General features: G+C 45.7%; 3 non-coding genes across 3 annotated transcripts; all 3 read right to left on the reverse strand.

Annotated features, from left to right (window-relative positions):
• Positions 1-17,126: 17,126 nt before the first annotated feature.
• TRNAR-UCU lies at positions 17,127-17,199 on the reverse strand. The gene has a single exon. It is a non-coding gene; the product is annotated as a tRNA-Arg (tRNA).
• A 1,472-nt stretch (positions 17,200-18,671) lies between these two features.
• On the reverse strand, positions 18,672-18,744 carry TRNAR-CCU. The gene has a single exon. It is a non-coding gene; the product is annotated as a tRNA-Arg (tRNA).
• Positions 18,745-19,346: 602 nt separating this feature from the next.
• Positions 19,347-19,419, reverse strand: TRNAR-UCU. The gene has a single exon. It is a non-coding gene; the product is annotated as a tRNA-Arg (tRNA).
• Positions 19,420-20,374: the final 955 nt, after the last annotated feature.

The raw sequence follows: 20,374 nt of genomic DNA on the forward strand, positions 1-20,374 counted from the left end.
GGAATTCAAACATGCCTGGGATTAGCATAAAGGAATCCTGTGCAGAAGGAATGGATCCACAGAAGCTTAGCTGAAATTGGGTGGCGGGGGGAAGAGGGGTTGGTGGTTGAGAGGCTAGGATGGGGGAGGGCAGACTTATACGGGGTCTGTGCCGGAGCCGGTGATGGGAGACGGGACTGGTGGTTGGGAGGCGGGAAATACTGCTGGACAGACTTATATGGTCTGTGCCCTGAAAAAGAGGTACAAATCAAGGTAAGGTATACACAAATGAGTTTATCGTGGGCAGACTAGATGGACCGTGCAGGTCTTTTTCTGCCGTCATCTACTATGTTACTATGTTAAAGCGCTACTAGGGTTACGCAGCGCTGTACGGATTAACAAAAAGGACAGTCCCTGCTCTAAGGAGCTTACAATCTAATCTAATCTAATAAAAAATGCCTGATGTAATAATAGAACAAGTTAAGCCGGAAACGGCAGAGCAGAGACTTCTACCCCACAAAACCAACATCCTGGGACACAGTAGTGGGCAAGGACCCTGCTGACAAAATGGCCACTGAAGGATCGAACAGCACAGGAGCCGTTGCCGCTAAGCCCACCAAAATCGCCACCAAAGCGAAGCCCACCTTAACTCCAAGAGACGGAGTACTGACGGCAAAATTAGTTAACAGCAGCATATCCACAGATGTGAAACATAGTGTGTAGGAACCGGTAGTGGAGAGCTTACCCTCACAGTGTGAATACAAAATATACTCACAGAAACAGTCAGTCTCATGACCTCCAAGGCACTGAAGCCCCACAATCAGCAGAAGTCTTGGCGGCCATTTTGAAGAGCGATCCAGCAACGGGGGAGGGTCAGCGCGGGCAGCGGGCAGGCAAGACTGGGGATCTTTCCTGCCTGCCCCGAAGACTTCGCTGGACAACCTGGGTGGCTGGAGGGGGCAGGGGAGAGAGGAGAGTCGCTGGACATAGGGGGGGGCAGGGGGAGAGGAGGGTCGCTGGACATGGGTGGCTGGAGGGGGGCAGGGGAGAGAGGAGAGTCGCTGGACATGGCAGGGGGAGAGGAGGGTCGCTGGACATGGGTGGTTGGAGGGGGGGCAGGGGAGAGAGGAGAGTCACTGGACATGGGTGGCTGGAGGGGGCAGGGGAGAGAGGAGAGTCGCTGGACATGGGTGGTTGGAGGGGGGCAGGGGAGAGAGGAGTCGCTGGACATGGCAGGGGGAGAGGAGGGTCGCTGGACATGGGTGGCTGGAGGGGGGCAGGGGAGAGAGGAGAGTCACTGGACATGGGTGGCTGGAGGGGGGCAGGGGAGAGAGGAGTCGCTGGACATGGCAGGGGGAGAGGAGGGTCGCTGGAGATGGGTGGCTGGAGGGGGGCAGGGGAGAGAGGAGAGTCACTGGACATGGGTGGCTGGAGGGGGCAGGGGAGAGAGGAGGGTCACTGGACATGGGTGGCTTGAGGGGGGCAAGGGAAAGAGGAGGGTCGCTGGACATGGGTGGCTGCTCACAGAGAGTCTGTGTATCGCACACATACTCTCTCACACTCTGTCTCACACACACTCTCTCTCTCACACACACTGTGTGTGAAACACACTTTCTCTCTCTCACACTCACTGTGTCTCAGATACGCAGTCGCACACACTCTCATTCTCACACACACACACTCTCTCTCTCACAGACACACTCGCACCCAGTCTCACGCTCTCTGACTCACACAAACACACTCGCACATTCACTCTCTCTCTCTCTCTCTCACAGAGTCACTCTCACACACTCTCTCAAACAGGCCTTTTTTACTAGTAGCATAATATTACCTGTACAGAGTGGCAGAAGCAGCTCTGGCTGCCTTTCTGGGAAGACTATATAGAGCCTGCAAGTCTTTATCTGCCATGATATACTATGTTACTATGAAAGTGGAGTTTTGTCTACAGTGGATGCTGTCTCAGAAAATTAAATCTGCCATGCCCGCAGTGGCGTAGCCAAGGGTGGGCCTGGATGGGCCCGGGCCCACCCACGTTGGGCCCAGGCCCACCCAGTAGCAGCACACCTATGATGTGGCTGGCAGAGATCCCCAAGCCCCACCAGCCAAAAACTCCCAACAACCATCCCTCCTACATACCTTGTAAATAGCAGATCTTCGCCTGCAGCGAGCAGCAACTGATACATACTGGTTTCACCGGCCCCACATCCTTCCCTCTGATGTATTCCCGCCTACGTGGAAACAGGAAGTTGCATCAGAGGGAAGGCTGTGGGGCCAACATGAGCAGTGTGTATTAGTTGCTGCTTGCTGCCGGTGAAAATCTGCTATTTAAAAGGTATTCGGGGGAGGGAGGATTTTTGAGAGACCACATGGCATGCAGGCGAGAGAGAGAGAGACCAAATCACTTGTGGGACAGGCAGAGTTCTGCCCACCCATCTTGGGCCCAGACCCACCCAAAATTGGGTGTCTGGCTACGCCCCTGCAAGAGACAGAGCTAGGCCCAGGGCAGGGCCACTGTAGCTGCCCCCCCCCCCCCACCCACACACACACACACACACACACACACACACACTTGGGCTGCACCTGCCACTGCCCCACCCCCTTACCTTCCTGCATCTGCTCCTCCTTCAGTCTGTCACTCTCATGCTCCTGTATGCCGGGATCTGGATTTTTGCATTAACACCATCACCTGGGTCTCAACACAGAAACAGGAGAGAGAGAGAGATAGACCCTAGCACCAGGCCTGGGGAATCTTGCCTTCCCCCCTTAGAGGCCAGGCTCAGGGAATCTTGCCCTCCCCTTGGAGGCCAGGCCCGGGGAATCTCAAGTAGTAGCAACATTCCATATAGAATCTCAAATAGTAGCAACAGAATCTCAAATAGTAGCAACATTCCATGTTCCGCTGCACTAACCACTAGGCCACTCCTCCACTAGCAACATTCCATGTAGAATCTCAAACAGTAGCAACATTCCATGTTCCACTGTACTAACTACTAGGCCACTCCTCCACTAGCACCAGTCCACGTAGAATCTCAAATAGTAGCAACATTCCATGGAGAATCTTAAATAGGAAAAGGAAATGGGACCTGATACATTCAAAGCTCTTTACATAGTATATACAGTATATATACAGGCAATGAAGGGTTAAGTGATTTGCACAGAGTCACAAGGAGCTACAGTGGGAATCAATCCCAGTTCTCCAGGATCAGTCCTGCACTAACCACTCCTCTTCTTGCAACATTCCATGTAGAATCTCAAATAGAGAAAGAGAAATGGGACTTGATATACCACCTTTTTGCAACTACATTCAAAGTGGTTTACAGGTACTCATTTGTACCTGGGGCAATGGAGGGTTAAGTGACTTGCCCAGAGTCACAGAGAACTGCAGTGGGAATTGAACCCAGCTACCCAGGATCAAAATCCGCTGCACTAATCACTAGGCTGGGATTCTGGAATCTTGCTATTCCTTGGGGTTCTACATGGAATGTTGCTACTTTTTGAGATTTTGTATGGAACCTTGTTAATGGGACTTGATATACTGCCTTTCTGTGGATTTTGCAACTACATTCAAACCCAGTTCTCCAGGATCAAAGTCCGCTGCACTAACCACTAGGCTACTCCTCCACATTCCATGTAGAATCTCAAATAGTAGCAACATTCCATGCAGAATCTCAGCTAGGGAAAGGGAAATGGGACTTGATATACTGCTTTTTTGCATCTACGTTCAAAGTGGTTTCCATAGTATATACAGGTACTTATTTCTACCTGGGGCAATGGAGAGTTAAGCGACTTGCCCAGAGTCACAAGGAGCTGCAGTGGGAATCAAATCCAGTTCACAATGATTTTCTCATATCCTTAACCATTTGCTCCCTACACCCATGATTTACCCTTCTTTACAGCCCTAAATATTTGTATCTGCTGCTAGAAGCTCTGCTGGTATGTACAGTTTTCAAAACCTGATTTCCAGATTGCAGGAAGTCACACGGTTTGAAATTACTTGCTTTTATTTAAAAAAAAAAAGAAAAAGTACATAAAACAATGGCCAGCAGACCATGTTCTCAAACCACCGGTAAGCCACTACCTTCCAGCTGTTGCACTTCTGTTATTCACAGACCCTCCTACTCTTCAAGATGTATCGTAATTCTGTGGGAGTGGGAGGCACGGCTGTGTGAAGAATTGCGGAGGAGCAGTGCGACCGAAACTGGGAATCTATTTAGAAGAACATTTGACAAAAAGCATGGGGCGAACTGAGTCATGTCTTTACCCCTTCCTCGCTCGCCCTAACGGGACTGACTAAAAGCTGCCCATTTTTTTACACCGAACATGTGCTGTTTTGTAAAATAATATTAAAAAAAAAAAAGGAAGGCAGCTCACTTTCCGCATGACTGGGGCTGAAAGGGGAAAGAAGGAGGCAGTGATGTGACTCGAATCCTACAGCTAGCTGAACATGAAAACAGCTGTGCACTTTAGAGTGAATTAATTTAACAGCAGAGGCCTGAACCAGGTGGATAGATTACTGCTGGCCTGGTCCACCTTAGTGACAGAACTTGTGGTTGCCAAGTTCTGTCAGCATCCACAAGGAAAACAGGGAGGAACCTCTACGAAGAAACAAGATGCAACACAGAGCAGAGGGTGACTCACCACTCTCAAGACGGGAGTAGCAGAAAGTAAGACTGGACACGGATCCGTGTTTCGCTGGACTAGCCGCCTGCCTCAGGGGTCACAAGACTGCATAAAAACATATATAGAACACATTAAAAACATATAATTCTATACATAAAAGTACAGTAGAACACCAATTATCCGAACTCCGATTATCTGGATGTCCAATTATCCGGATTGCTCCTGTTCCTTATCGTTTCCATTTATTTTATCATAATCTCTATATCATAGTTATCACATTATGCCTGATATACAGTAAAAAATGTTATTACACATCACAAATAGCTTGATATTTTTCCCCATTTATAACTGAAAACAAAAAATAATGCTCAACTTGTAACTCTCAAAGTATATTTTATTTTCAGACAGGAATGTCCAATTATCTGGATTTATGATTATCTGGACCACTCCCTACAGAGTATAGTCTGGATAATTGGAGTCCTACTGTATTCTATCAGAAAATATATCACCAAGAGGTAAAATAAAAAGCATGGACTGCAATGCAAGTAACAAAATTGAGCAGAGAGGCATTCCATTAAAACGATATACACTACCACCATCAATGAAGTAAAAACGTATAAAATGCATGGCTTAAAGGTGCCTTGTTTTAAAACATATCAAAGCAGATAACATTAAAGACACTGAAACCTCTAACACCACTTGAGACTGGTGTGGGACAGATTATACAGGAATCCATTACACTCATAAGTACATAAGCACCGCCATACCAGGAAAAGACCAAGGGTCCATCAAGCCCAGTATCCTGTCTCCAACAGTGGCCAATCCAGGCTTCAAGAACCCGGCAACCCCCCCCCCCCCCAAAAAAAAAAAAAAAACAACTTAATTCTTAATAATGTTCAATGGACTGTTCCCTCAGGAATCTGTCCAAACCCCCTTTAAACTCCGTAAGGCCAGCTGCTGTCACTACATTCTCCAGCAATGAGTTCCAGAGTCTAACTACATGCTGAGTAAAGAAAACCTTTCTCCTGTTTGTTTTAAATCTACCATATGCTAGCTTCATCTTGTGTCCCCTGGTTCTATTGTTGTTTGAAAGTGTAATCAAACACTTCACATCTGTCCGCTCTACTCCGCTCACTATCTTGTACACTTCTATCATATCACCCCTCAGCTGCCTTTTCTCCAAGCTGAAGAGCCCTAACCTTCTCAGCCTTTCCTCATACGGAAGTCGTTCCATTCCCTTTATCATTTTTGTCACCCTTCTCTGCACCTTCTCCAATTCCTTTATATCTTTTTTGAGATGCGGCGACCAGAATTGCACACAATATCCGAGGTGCGGTTGCACCATGGAGCGAAACAACGGCATTATAACGTCCTTGTGTTTGTTTTCCATCCCTTTCCTAATAACATTCTGTGCGCTTTCTTAGCCGCTGCAGCACACTGAGCAGAAGTTTTTAACGTCTTATCAATGATGACTCCCAGATGCATTTCTACGTCTGTGACTCCGAACTCGGAACCTTGCATGACATAGCTGTAATTCGGGTTCCTTTTACCCACATGCATCACTTCGCACTTGTCACCCCAGCTCATATTAGTTGCCTTTTCTGCAACACGATGGTGGTCTTGCAAGCTAATGAGGACTTTTTCATTCTCTTTCTTCTTTTTTGTAGCTGGCAGTCCTATTGCTGTGCTCATATACATACGTGTATCATTTCAGGTGCCATATACAGAGCAGTGGCTTAAAAACGGTGGGTTCCTGTGTAATCTGCCCCACACGTTTCAAGTGGTGGATGCTTAGAATGCCCTCCCGCGGGAGGTGGTGGAGAGGAAAACGGTAACGGAATTCAAACATGCATGGGATGTACATAAAGGAATCCTGTTCAGAAGAAATGGATCCTCAGGAGCTTAGCCGAGATTGGGTGGCAAAGCCGGTGGTGGGAGGCGGGGCTGGTGGTTGGGGGGCAGGGATAGTGCTGGGCAGACTTATACGGTCTGTGCCAGAGCCGGTGGTGGGAGGCGGGGTTGGTGGTTGGGAGGCGGGGATAGGGCTGGGCAGACTTATACGGTCTGTGCCAGAGCCGGTGGTGGGAAACGGGACTGGTGGTTGGGAGGCAGGGATAGTGCTGGGCAGACTTATACGGTCTGTGCCAGAGCCGGTGGTGGGAGGCGGGGCTGGTGGTTGGGAGGCGGGGATAGTGCTGGGCAGACTTATACAGTCTGTGCCAGAGCCGGTGGTGGGAGGTGGGGCTGGTGGTTGGGAGGCGGGGATAGTGCTGGGCAGACGTATACGGTCTGTGCCAGAGCCGGTGGTGGGAGGCGGGACCCTGTGGTTGGGAGGCGGGGATAGTGCTGGGCAGACTTATACGGTCTGTGCCCTGAAAAAGACAGGTACAAATCAAGGTAAGGTATACACAAAAAATGGCACATGTGAGTTTATCTTGTTGGGCAGACTGGGTGGACCGTGCAGGTCTTTTTCTGCAGTCATCTACTATGTTACTATGTTACTAAGTTAGAGGTTTCAATGTTTTTAATGTTATCTGCTTTGACATGTTTTATAACAAGGCATCTTTAAGCCATGCTTTTTATACTGTTTTACTTCATTGATTGTGGTACTATATATCATTTTAATGTCCACCAAAAAGAGTGTGGTCATCTCTGTTACATCACAGGCTAATTCCTTTTAAGCAGAAACTCTCTCTGTCACACACACACAATATTGTCCCAGTCAGTACTCTTCAAAGGGACTGGCTCCTAGCTAGGCCCAATCATTGTAGCAACAAATGCTGTCTCGGGTCCCTTCTGGATACCCCAAACTTATATGCTTTCCCCAGAATTCTATATATCACACCTCAAATTCTGCGCCCTAATTGAAGCGTATTCTATAACAATGTGCATGTACGGTAATTATTTAACTAGCTAATCAGCGCTGTTAATAGGATGTGAGCAATTATCAGCACTAATTGGCATTAATTGAGATTTACACGCACAACTTGTTAAGAGTATTTTGTAGTGTGAGGTGCCTAAATACTACATCTTATAGTTGAAAAGGGAGCATGGCCATGGGTGGGCTGTGGGCATTTCTACAATCTATGCACATTATTACAGAATACACCTGTTCTGCGCTTAATTTAAGTGTTGGGATTTACACCAAGTAAAATATGGCCTAAATGGATGTGACCAAATTTGGTCACTTGGAGAGTCGCTCGGCATATTCTACATAGTAACATAGTAAATGACGGCTGATAAAGACCTGAATGGTCCATCCAGTCTGCCCAACAAGATAAACTCATTTATATGGTATGAGATACTTTATATGTATACCCGAATTTGATTTGTCCTTGCCTTTCTCAGGGCACAAACCGTAGAAGTCTGCCCAGCACTGTTCTTGTACTAAAATTTCTGAAGTTAACGTTGAAGCCCCTTAAAATTTACACTCCAGCCCATCGATATCTATTCAGTCACAATCAGGGCAGAGACCATAGAAGTCTAACCAGCACTGGTTTTGCTTCCCAATTACCGGTGTCGCCACCCAATCTCCGCTAAGATTCTGTAGAGCCAGTCTTTCTAGACAGTATTCCTGAGTGGAGGAGTAGCCTAGTGGTTAGTGCAGTGGACTTTGATCCTTGGGAACTGAGTTTGATTCCCACTGCAGCTCCTTGACTCTGGGCAAGTCGCTTAACCCTCCATTGCCCCTGGTACAAAATAAATACCTGAATATATGTACAGTGCTTTGAATGCAGTTGCAAAAACCTCAGAAAGGCGGTATGTCAAGTCCCAGTGCCCGTTCCCTATTTGAGATTCTACATGGAATGTTGCTGTTGCTACTATTTGAGATTCTGGAATGTTGCTACTATTTGAAGATTCTACATGGAATGTTGCGATTCTGTTGCTACTATTTGAGATTCTACATGGAATGTTAATGTTGCTATTCCACTAGCAACATTCCATGTAGAAGCCTGCCCTTGCAGATCAGCAACGTGGCCGCGCAGGCTTCTGTTTCTGTGAGTCTGACGTCCTGCACTTATTTCTACATAGAATGTTGCTAGTGGAGGAGTAGCCTAGTGGTCAGTGCAGTGGACTTTGATCCTGGGGAACTGAGTTCAATTCCCACTGCAGTACTTTGGGTCTCTGAGCAAGTCACATAACCCTCCATTGCCCTTGGTACAAAATAAGTACCTGAATATATGTAAACTGCTTTGAATGGAGTTGCAAAAACCTCAGAAAGGTGGTATATCAAGTCCCATTTCCCTTTCCCCTTAAGACATCACAATATCAGAAGTGAGCCAAGTATTGGGCAATCAAGCCATTGTGACATCACTGATGAGGTTGGCTCTTGTTGGTGGAATGAGTGGAGGAGTAGCCTAGTGGTTAGTGCAGTGGACTTTGATCCTGGGGAACTGAGTTCAATTCCCACTGCAGCTCCTTGTGACTCTGGGCAAGTCACTTAAGCCTCCACTATGTCCTGCCCGGCGCCCGCCCTCGCGGAAGTTACCTTAGAGGAGAGCGGGACATAGTGATTGATTGGAAGGCCTGAGTCGACGTCAAGACGAGGAGAAGGAGATTTGATTTTTTTACAAGCAGCAGGGCAGACGAGGCGCTGCCTGCGATGCTGCTTCGCCGATTCAGACAGTAGTGAGAACGGGACAGGTGGGGAAGGAGAGGGGAGAAAGGGACTCGGGTGGGGGTGTTCAGAGGGGAAAAGGGGAGGGGAGAATGGGACTGGGGTGGGGATCTCAGACAGGGGAGGGGAGAAGGGGACTGGGGTGGGGGTCAGACAGGGGAGAGGGAGGGGAGAAGGGGACTGGGGTGGGGGTCTCAGACAGGGGAGGGGGAGGGGAGAAGGGGACTGGGGTGGGGGTCTCAGATTGAAGAAGGGGAGGGGAGAAGGGGACTGGGGTGGGGGTCTGAGACAGGGGAGGAAGAGGGGAGAAGGGGACTGGAGTGGGAATCTCAGACGGGAGAAGGGGAGGGGAGAAGGGGACTGGGGTGGGGGTGTTCAGAGGGGAAAAGGGGAGGGGAGAAGGGGACTGGGGTGGGGGTCTCAGATAGGGGAGGGGGAGGGGAGAAGGGGACTGGGGTGGGGGTCTCAGACAGGAGAAGGGGAGGGGAGAAGGGAACTGGGGGCTGAAAAAAGGGGCAGAGAGAGAGGGGACAGATCCTAGATGGAAGGGGGTGCGAGAGGGAGGGCAGACCCTGGATGGATGGGAGAGGGAGGGCAAATGGTGGATTGAAGGGGCAGAGAGAAAGGGCAGACAGTGGAGTGGATGGAAGGGAAAGGGCAGACAGTGAATGGAAGGGGCAGAGATAGAGGGCAGATGTGGATGGAAGGTGCAGGGAGAGAGGGCAGACATTGGATTGAGGAGACAGCAGAGAGGGCTGACACTGGATGGCAGAGAACGAAGACAGATGCTGGATGGAAGGAAGATGGTGAAAAGAAGATGAGGAAAGCAGAAACCAGAGACAACAAACTGTAAATAAAATATATATTTTTGTTTTTTGCTTTAGGATAAAGTAGTATTGTAGCTGTGTTAATAAATGTTTATAATAGAACATGTAAACACGGTAATCTTTTTATTGGACTAATTTTAATACATTTTGACTAACTTTCGGAGAACAAAACCCCCTTCCTCAGGTCAGGATAGGATACTGTAACAGCACTATACTGTACTGACCCGAGGACGGAGGTTTTGGCCTCTGAAAGCTAAATGTATTAGTCCAATAAAATGGTATTATTTTACTTTCTATATTTGTTTTATTTCTATTTGTTAATTTGTAAAGTGGTGATTGGTACTTGTTAGGTTTTTTTTTTCAAATTTACATCTGCTGTCTTTATATTTTGCACAGTACTAGGGGACAGTTTCTGTTTCAGTGGTGTTGCATTGTATCCAGAGTCTGGCATTGGGGGTTCAGTTTAATTTTTGTCTAATTAGAAAGTTTATGATTACTTATTCTATAGTGGATTAGGGTGTATCTGTGTTTGTGAAAAAGACATGGCTTTCAGTTGGCATTGACTGTGCAGGATCTACGATCTGTACTATTCTGTCTGGTTTCGTTTTACAATAGGTGAATTGATGTTCTAGTGCTCACTGTAGTGTTTAAGATGCTTTCCTTTTCCTTGTGTGACTCGTAGAAATGACTGCTTATGGTATGGTAGAATTGCTCTATAGGTCCTGAGTGTTTTGTATTCTCAGCATGCCTAGTACTGGATTTTTTTTTTTTGGGGGGGGGGGGGGTGTTAAAAAATGACCGGCCCTGGGTGTCAACTACCCTAGGTACGCCACTGGTACCACCCACTCCATCACATCCACTATTTTAAAAAAAAACCCTCTTCTGAGTTTATGCTCTCAGACTATAGAATTATTAAATATAGAATGAAACCATGCAAGGATTAAATATGGAAGGAAAAGGGTTCAGAACCCAGTCTGAAATTTTCTAAAATGAATACAGGCTCAATGAGTATTCACGTCACCGGCATAGAAAACCTTCCATATAAACAGATTTTCAGCACATGGCAAAATAGTAACATTCAAGACAGAACTTATCCCTGCTTATCCACGGACACAGTAGGGAAAGTTTGTTATGTTGAAACGAGCCCATCTGCCTTTTCTGTTGCTAGGGTTAATTTATGGAATGCCCCTCCGGAACCACTTTGCCAATGCAGCCAGGTGGCTCAGTTTAAGGAATTGCTTAGTTGCTTTTATGTAATAGCAGTGGGTATTAATAGTGCTGATGCTGAGCAATACTTACAGTATATGAATGGTTGTGTGATGTATGATTTGTCATTTATTAATCTTTTTGTATTAATGCCCCTACGATATTGCTCTTGCACGGAACTGTCCAACAAATTAAGAGATGGACCACTAGGTGGTGCTGCAACACATCTTTTGTATCCAGAGATCACGTCCACTTACCTCCCTGTTTCATTTCCGGCAAAACAGACACACCAGTGCAAAGTGAAGATCGAGTGGATTTACGTAACTTGACACTGCCAGTATATCTTAATCACTGCAAACAGCAGCATCTGAACCCTGAAATATAGAAAATGACAGCAGATAAAGACAGTACGGCCTATCCACCCAGTCTGCCCATCCTACTACTACTACTACTATTTAGCATTTCTATAGCGCTACAAGGCGTACGCAGCGCTGCACAAACATAGAAGAAAGACAGTCCCTGCTCAAAGAGCTATGTAATAAAAGTGAGCCAAGTATAGGACAATCAAGCCATTGTGACATCACTGATGAGGTTGGCTCTTATTGGTGGCCTGAGGCATTATGACATCACAATATTAGCTCTGGTTACAAGAGACTACTACTACTACTATTTATCACTTCTATAGCACTACAAGGCATACGCAGCGCTGCACAAACATAGAAGAAAGACAGTCCCTGCTCAAAGAGCTTACAATCTAATAGACAAAAAATAAATAAAGTAAGCAAATCAAATCAATTAATGTGTACAGGAAGGAGGAGAGGAGGGTAGGTGGAGGCGAGTGGTTACAAGTGGTTACGAGTCATTCTTGAATGAGTATGGACCAGTCAAGAATAAAATTAATTCTGTGTATGACCACTTGCCTGAAAATAGTTCAGGAAGATTATGTTCCCCAAAACAGACATGTTACAGACAATAGGTATACTGTAAGAGTGAGGAAGCAATAAAGTGCCTTTGCCAGCAAGAACATGTCTTACTCGCTTTTGCCACGGCTAGAAATTCTCAGGTCCAACATCCCTCTGGCAAGACAGGAGAATCACAGATATGCATGAAAGAATGTAAGACATTTGGAATCTATAAACCATGTAAAGCAGAACAGGAGATATTTGTGTACTCAACGTTGGTCCCGAACTTGGTCTAATTCGATCCATTTTGTATGTCATAGCTGGTAAGAAATACCAGAAATTCAGTTCCTGGCTGCAATTACTCTAGTAAGAAGCCCTGGGAGATCAGTCCCTCATTCCCTGCTTTGAGTTTACTGAAGGAGCTCAGGATGTAAATATTAAGGCAAACCCTGGGTGGAAATTTGAGAGACTGCGATCTTACCCTACAAACCCTGGCTTACAAGAATCGATGCATAACATAAACGTAACTCATTTGGTGAGGCCTCAACAATGATTTGTACAGCGCCATCGCCACCTACCAGAGTCGTGGATTCATTAGAATGTATTGGGTCAGACCAATGGATGCACTTATACACTGTAGGTTGCTGAGTTGCCCGATTTTTTCCATGTTTATAATAACTCTAGTGCGTAACTGCAGCATATACGCCTTATCATATTCTGTCGTATAAACTGCATTCAAGTATCATGTGCTTGTTTTTTTCCTTATGTGTATTATAATTTGTCCATATAAATAAAATAATGTGGGAAGGACCTTCTCAGATCCCATGTACATATCCCATGCTTTTTTGAATTCAGTTGATGTCTATTGCATCCACCGTTTCCACTGGATGGTTTTCATTCATCCCAACAATCGTTTAAAATGTTACCTCTGCCTCTATCCGCTTTCACCTTTCTATCTTGTCCTCTGGTTGTAGAACATAGTAACATAGTAGATGACGGCAGAAAAAGACCTGCACGGTCCATCCAGTCTGCCCAACAAGATAAACTCATATGTGCTACTTTTTGTGTATACCCTACTTTGATTTGTACCTGTGCTCTTCAGGGCACAGACCATATAAGTCTGCCCAGCACTAGCCCCGCCTCCCAACCACCAGCCCTGCCTCCCAATCACCGGCTCTGGCACAGACTGTATAAGTCTGCCCAGCACTATCCCCGCCTCCCAACCACCAGCCCCGCCTCCCACCACCGGCTCTGGCACAGACCATATAAGTCTGCCCAGCACTATCCCCGCCTCCCAACCACCAGCCCCGCCTCCCACCACCGGCTCTGGCACAGACCATATAAGTCTGCCCAGCACTATCCCCGCCTCCCAACCACCAGCCCCGCCTCATGCTTTCTTCTTCCTTGTTTATTATTCATACCTTTTGAGGTTATGAACACTTCTGTCCTATCGTCCTACCCTAGGACATAGAGATGTAGATCATGAAGTCTCCCCTCGTAGGACTTCTGCTTTAGACGCCGCACTATTTTAGAAAAAGAAGCTTTTCTTTTTACTACATGTAATTTGTTTCCACCCCAGTGGAGAAGTGGCTTCTAGAATTAAATACTATACTTGTGATGACATGTATAGAAGAATTTTTACAACTTCACTTCAGCTGATTATACTCTGGGTCCAGGGTTTGCTGCAATTCTGTTACATGTTACAGCACGTTTGTAAGTCCTCCCATGGGATTTACTCTTGGTGTGGTGCAGCTAATCCAAACTTTCTCCCTCCCATCAACCAGCTCCCCAGTCACCCCAGACTGCTGCTCTCTTCAAGCTTTTTTTTCTGACCAATGTTTTACACACATATAGTATTTTGGAAAGTATCTTAAATGTCTGAGGGGGGTGACACTGCAGTCTTTTTTTTTTCACCAGTGCTATTTTATTGATTTTAAATGTTAAAAGTAATAAACAATGAACAATAATGCAAAACATTAAATATGAACATGCTATGAAAAAGCAATTCGGTAGAGGCAAAACATAGGTCAATGAGACAGGTAAAATTAAGAATTTAAGATGTCAGCAGGATATTTTTCTAAATCATACCAAATTTGTTGTTTACTTAGTGTAGCAGAGAAGGGTTTTGGTAGTGTGATTAGAAAGGAAGGGACAAATTTTGGAGCGGTTATAGAGAAAGAAGCGATAGGTTTCAGCAGTCTGTTGAATATGTGTGGAGAAAGAGAAAGAGAGACTGGTCAAAGATGACCCCAAGGTTTAGAGCTGATGAGGCAGCAAGGATGAGAGTGTTATCTACAGAAATAGAGAATGGGGTAGAGGAGAGATGAGTTTAAAGGGGGAGATAAGAAGTTCAGTTTTGGCCATGTTCAGTTTCAGATGGCTGTGAGACATCCAGGCAGCCATGTCAGATAAGCAGGCGCAGACGTGGGCCTGGGTTCCTGCACAAATTTCTGATGTGGAGAGGTAGATCTGGGAATCATCGGCATAGAGATAATACGGAAAATTGTGAGAGGAGATCAGAGCAACAACGAAATAAGTACATTCAGAGAAAAGAAGAGGGTCCCAAGACAGAGCCCTGAGGTACACCAGAGCATACACTAAAAGTGTGAGGGGAACCTTGTCATTAAAGTACTGAGCCATAGTCTGGAGAGAAAATGAAGGGGGGGGGGGTGGAGGTTAAAGCAATTTGAGGAGACTGTTCAGTGTGACAAAGAAATTGTGAGGGTTTGAGCCAGGACAGTTTGTCAAAAGGATGTAGTAGTATTGTTTGGCAAATGAAAGAGCAGACTGGAAAGAAGTCGAGCAGGGGCTGTCTTTTCATGTTAATTTGTACAGCGCTGCGTAAGTCTAGTAGCGCTACAGAAATGTTTAATTGTAGTAGTAGTAGTAGTAGTAAGTCAGCAAGAATTTGAAGTCAGCATAGACACAGGATTTTAGCCAAAGGCACCCAGCAGAGTGGGCATAGGAACGTAGGTAGTGGATTCTGGAGATCAACCAAGGCTGGGGGTTGGCACACCTTACAGAACAGGGAATGAGAGGAGTGACAGTGTCCACAAGGAGAAAGGAAGAGACAGCCTAATTATTTATTGCACTTGTATCCCACATTTTCCCACCTATTTGCAGGCTCAATGTGGCTTACAGAGACCTGTTATGGCATCGCCATATAGGGTAAAGAATACAGTTGGTGTTATACAGAAGTCAAGGAAAACAAGAAGATTTGGTCAAGCGGTTATAGAAAGATACATTCTGAATAAAGGTGGATAGGTGTTGTTTCGTAGATAGTTATGGGTTGGTAAAATAGTGGATAAGAAGAGTGATGAAACAGGGGTAGAGAGAGGGCAAGATTTCTAAATGTGCTGGTGGAGATTGAACGAGACTAAGGGTGAAGGTGATTTAGTGTGAAAGTTATCAGATGATAGACAGAGAGGGGAAGTACTATGTTGGAGCAATTAGAAGGTGGGCATTTCGAGAAGAAAAGATTGAGGCAGTGGCCATACTGGTGAGTAAGGGTAGTAGAGCACAACTATACACAGAATGTAAATGTTAACACAAGAAACTCAGACGCAAAAGAGTCAGAGGGTCATTACCATGAACAATGCCACGCCCAAGAATGAGGGAAGGGGAAGCTGATTTTTTGCTATTCCATTGAAATTGAATGTTTCTTTTGTTAGGTATTTTGCCCATGAAGAAGAAGTCCTGCTCTACCAGCTGACAGCTGGGAGCTTCTCCAGGCTTTTTCCTCCCTTTTCACTATTTTGATTTGTTTCATTGCTTATTTTCCTTTATAGAAGGAATCTCTATTCTTTTATTTGTGCTGCTACACACTGAAGATTCCTTTCCCAAATGTAGTTTCAAGAAAGAAGCCAGAAGTCAAAACCAGTGAGAAAGAAAGAAAGGGACTTAACAGGCTGTTGATAGATGACCACTACCTGGGAGGTAGAGAGGTGAAGAGGTGGATAGATGTCAAAACAAAGAAAGAAATGAGACTGAGGTGGAAGGTTGAAATCTACAAGCAGCCAGATGCAATCACCATGACCAAGCAGGCAAGGTGTATGAGGGAATCAACTGAAGCAGAGTCTTCAGGGCAAAGCCAAGTCTCAGTTAGACCAAGCAGAGGGAGAGAATAAGAGATAAAATGGGCATGAATGTAGGTAAGGTTGTTCAAGACAAATTGGACATTCAACACTGCACAAGAGAAAGGGAGAGAAAAAGGAGGAAGGAGAGTAACATAAGACTGCAGACATTGTAGTGTGACAGGTCGGAGTAGGGTAAGATGAGTTAGAATGCTAGGAGTGGCATTAATACCTGTAGCAGAGAGCAGGAGAAGCAAGAGAGAATGAGGAAGAGCACGAGAGGCATAACGACAGTGAAAAAGAGGAGAGACACTGGGAATAGTTGAATTAAAGAAAATATAGAAGTGAAAAAGACAAGAAGAAAGAAGAAAAGATGAATGGTAGGGTCAAAAAAGCAAAAAATTGGAAACGGGGTAATCAAGTAAGAAGGACTTTGAGATAGGGAATAAGATTTTGAAGAGTGAGTATTAAGAACAGAAAGTGTAGGAGAACAATTAGGAAAAAAAATATATGAGAAAACAAAATTCTGAAAAAGAATTTTGTCAGGGCGCGCAGCACAGAAACATAAGGTTGCCAAGGGGAGCGCCGGGTGGCAGGAGCAGAAGCCCGACTGGACCTAGATGAACCTGGGACTCACCTTTGAGAATGCTGGGAGGAATATGCACTTGGGTAGCAAAACTTCTGCAGGAGGTCCTGAGACTGTTCTCATGTTGTGTGCCACTTTTGGCCATTGAACTGGTGTGTGCTTTCTATTACATATAGCCTACACTCTTTTAACTTGGGCCTCAACTTCAGTGCAAAGGGTTTAGTCGGTGCCAATCTACCTCTTTGATGTCCTTGTGTGGTAAGGAGGGAGGCTGGTTTAAAGCAAATTGCAGAAAAGAAAGCTTGTCATAGACCACACCCCAGATGGGACTTGAACCCACAATCCCAGGCTTAGAAGGCCAGTACCTTATCCATTAGGCCACTGGGGTGAGGATGACAAGCCTTTTGTGGTCAACATCCCTGACAAGGGTTAAGGAACCCTCCCCTCCCCTGCAAGCACACTCATTTTGGCTTTTCTGATTCTCTTACTTCTTCACTGAGGGCTTTATCTCCGCCATTCCTGTTACTGATGTGCTGCTCAGTAAAGTGCCAGAATGCCGTGTGCCTGATCTCAGCAACAGTTCCTCTAGTTCTCCAGACTCTGTAGTAGATTACAGTATTCCTTGATACCCCTTTATATCTGTAGGCTCAGAGAGGAGTTGGACTCTCACAACACAAATGTTTTGCCAGTGTAGTAAAGGAGGTTCTGCGCATGGAACGAGCTCAATGACAAGAATACAGATAGGCACAAGAAGAAAATGTTCCAGATGTGTGTACAGCTTGCCACAAGACAAAGACACAGTGAATCAAGAGTTCACGTACTGATCAGAGGGCTCAGGGAACCTTCAATTGACAGCCAATTTGCTATTCAAGTTGCAGTCTACAATCATGTTTGCTATGGTGTCATTGGGCCAGCGCAGTGTTAAACTCAGGAAAGGATAGACAGATTGAATTTCATGGTTCAAAAATAGATCAAGGTTTTCTACTCAACCCTATCTTGACCTAAGCTATAGCAAGATCTGGTTCAATGTGAAATTTAGCCATGGGAACAGATTAGGGGGATATAAAATCCTTTTCAAACAATTGAAACGTCTAGGATCTCAATTTATCCCATTCTGTAATCAATCCATTGTATACCTCGAAATGTACTGATCTACCAACAACCAGATGCTTGGAGAAACTTTGCACGTATGCACCACTCGCACGGTGTAGATGCACTTCCTTACGTATAAGGCACCGAATAGCACTTTGCTCATATCTATGCGCCTCCCTTCGGAGGACATATTGCCCTGGTCTAAACAGTAGGGGGACTTCAGCTTTTTCTATGGCACTTCATTCTAGCACTGACCACATGCTATAGTTTCCAGCTGTTATTCAGAGATCCTGAGCAAATTCTAGAGTCGGGAGCTGGGAAGGGAGTAAACGTACCTCCCCTATCCCTGAGTTCCTGTTGTGGATGCAGAGGGCCACAGGGTAAAGTCCGGATGATGGCGCTTCTGGCATTTCACTACAAGAAGCTGATCCTGAGGGATCCAGGTGTGGAGAGAAGGGTGTGTGTGCTTTGAGGAAAGAAACTCCTTACACCTTGTTGTGCTTTCAAGGTTTAAGAGCAATCAGCAGGGAACAGAGATTGCCACAAGGATGGTGAGAGGTATTCATCATGTGCTCATCCACATGTGCACCGGAGAGAGGAGGAATAGGGAGCCTGGAGGCAGTGCAGAGGACACAACAGAGAGTATCCCAGGAGAGGGGGTGGGAGAGCAAGGATCACAAAACACTCTTGTGCCTGTAAAACCCTGTCTTATTGTGGAGAAAGGGACTAGTATGGAAGGGTTTGTATAGACAAAGACCTATAAAAAAACACCCCAGGTGGGACTTGAACCCACAATCCCTGGCTTAGGAGGCCAGTGCCTTATCCATTAGGCCACTGGGGCTGTGACTTGAAAGGGCTTTCATTAGAGCTGCAGGGAAGATGCTAAATCCATTATCTCAACCCAGATGAGAACTCTCTCCTGCTACTTCAACATCACTGAGGACGTGTGGGGAGGCCTTTCTTGGCTCTTAGAAGAGAAGCTGTGGTTTTCACAGCACAGTGAGGCACTCAAAGAAAGATGAAATAGCTCTGTATTCCAGAGACATCTTAGACCGCCCATTGAATCATCCTTTAGAAAGGCAAATGACGGTGTGCGGCACAGCAACTCAAGGTTGCCAAGCGGAGCGCTGGGTGGCAGGAGCAGAAGCCCGACTGGACCTGGATGAACCTGGGACTCACCTTGGAGAATGCTGGGAGGAATATGCACTTGGGTAGCAAAACTTCTGCAGGAGGTCCTGAGACTGTTCTCATGTTGTGTGCCACTTTTGGCCATTGAACTGGTGTGTGCTTTCTATTACATATAGCCTACACTCTTTTAACTTGGGCCTCAACTTCAGTGCAAAGGGTTTAGTCGGTGCCAATCTACCTCCTTGATGTCCTTGTGTGGTAAGGAGGGAGGCTGGTTTAAAGCAAATTGCAGAAAAGAAAGCTTGTCATAGACCACACCCCAGATGGGACTTGAACCCACAATCCCAGGCTTAGAAGGCCAGTACCTTATCCATTAGGTCACTGGGGTGAAGATGACAAGGGTTTAGTGGTCATGATTCCTGACAAAGGTTAAGGAACCCCCCCCCCCCCTTCAAGTATACTCATTTTGGCTCTTCTGATTCTCTTACTTCTTCACTGAGGGCTTTGTCTCCTCCCAACCTATTACTGATGTGCTGCTCAGTAAAGTCCCAGAATGCCGTGTGCCTGATCTCAGCAACAGTTCCTCTAGTTCTCCAGACTCCGTAGTAGATTACAGTATTCCTTGATACCCCTTTCTATCTGTAGGCTCACACAGGAGTTGGACTCTCACAACACAAATGTTTTGCCAGTGTTGTAAAGGAGGTTCTGCACATGGAACAAGCTCAATGACAAGAATACAGATAGGCACAAGAAGAAAATGTTCCAGATGTGTGTACAGCTTGCCACAAGACAAAGACACAGTGAATCACAAGACAAAGACACAGTGAATCAAAAGTTCACGTACTGATCAGAGGGCTCAGGGAACCTTCAATTGACAGCCAATTTGCTATTCAAGTTGCTGTCTACAATCATGTTTGCTATGGTGCCATTTATGGCCAGTGCAGTGTTAAACTCAGGAAAGGATAGACAGATTGAATTTCATGGTTCAAAAATAGATCAAGTTTTTCTACTCAACCCTATCTTGACCTAAGCTATACCAAGATCTGGTTCAATGTGAAATTTAGCCATGGGAAAAGATTAGGGGGATATAAAATCCTTTTCAAACAATTGAAACGTCTAGGATCTCAATTTATCCCATTCTGTAATCAATGCAATGTATACCTTGAAATGTACTGATCCACCAACAACCAGATGCTCGGGGAAACTTTGCACGTATGCACCACTGGTATGGTGTAGATGCACTACCTTACGTATAAGGCACCGAATAGCACTTTGCTAATATCTATGTGCCTCCCTTCGGAGGACATATTGCCCTGGTCTAAACAGTAGGCTTTTTCTATGGC

Source organism: Microcaecilia unicolor, chromosome 3 (assembly GCF_901765095.1).
Source record: "Microcaecilia unicolor chromosome 3, aMicUni1.1, whole genome shotgun sequence".
Classification (NCBI taxonomy): Eukaryota; Metazoa; Chordata; class Amphibia; order Gymnophiona; family Siphonopidae; genus Microcaecilia; species Microcaecilia unicolor.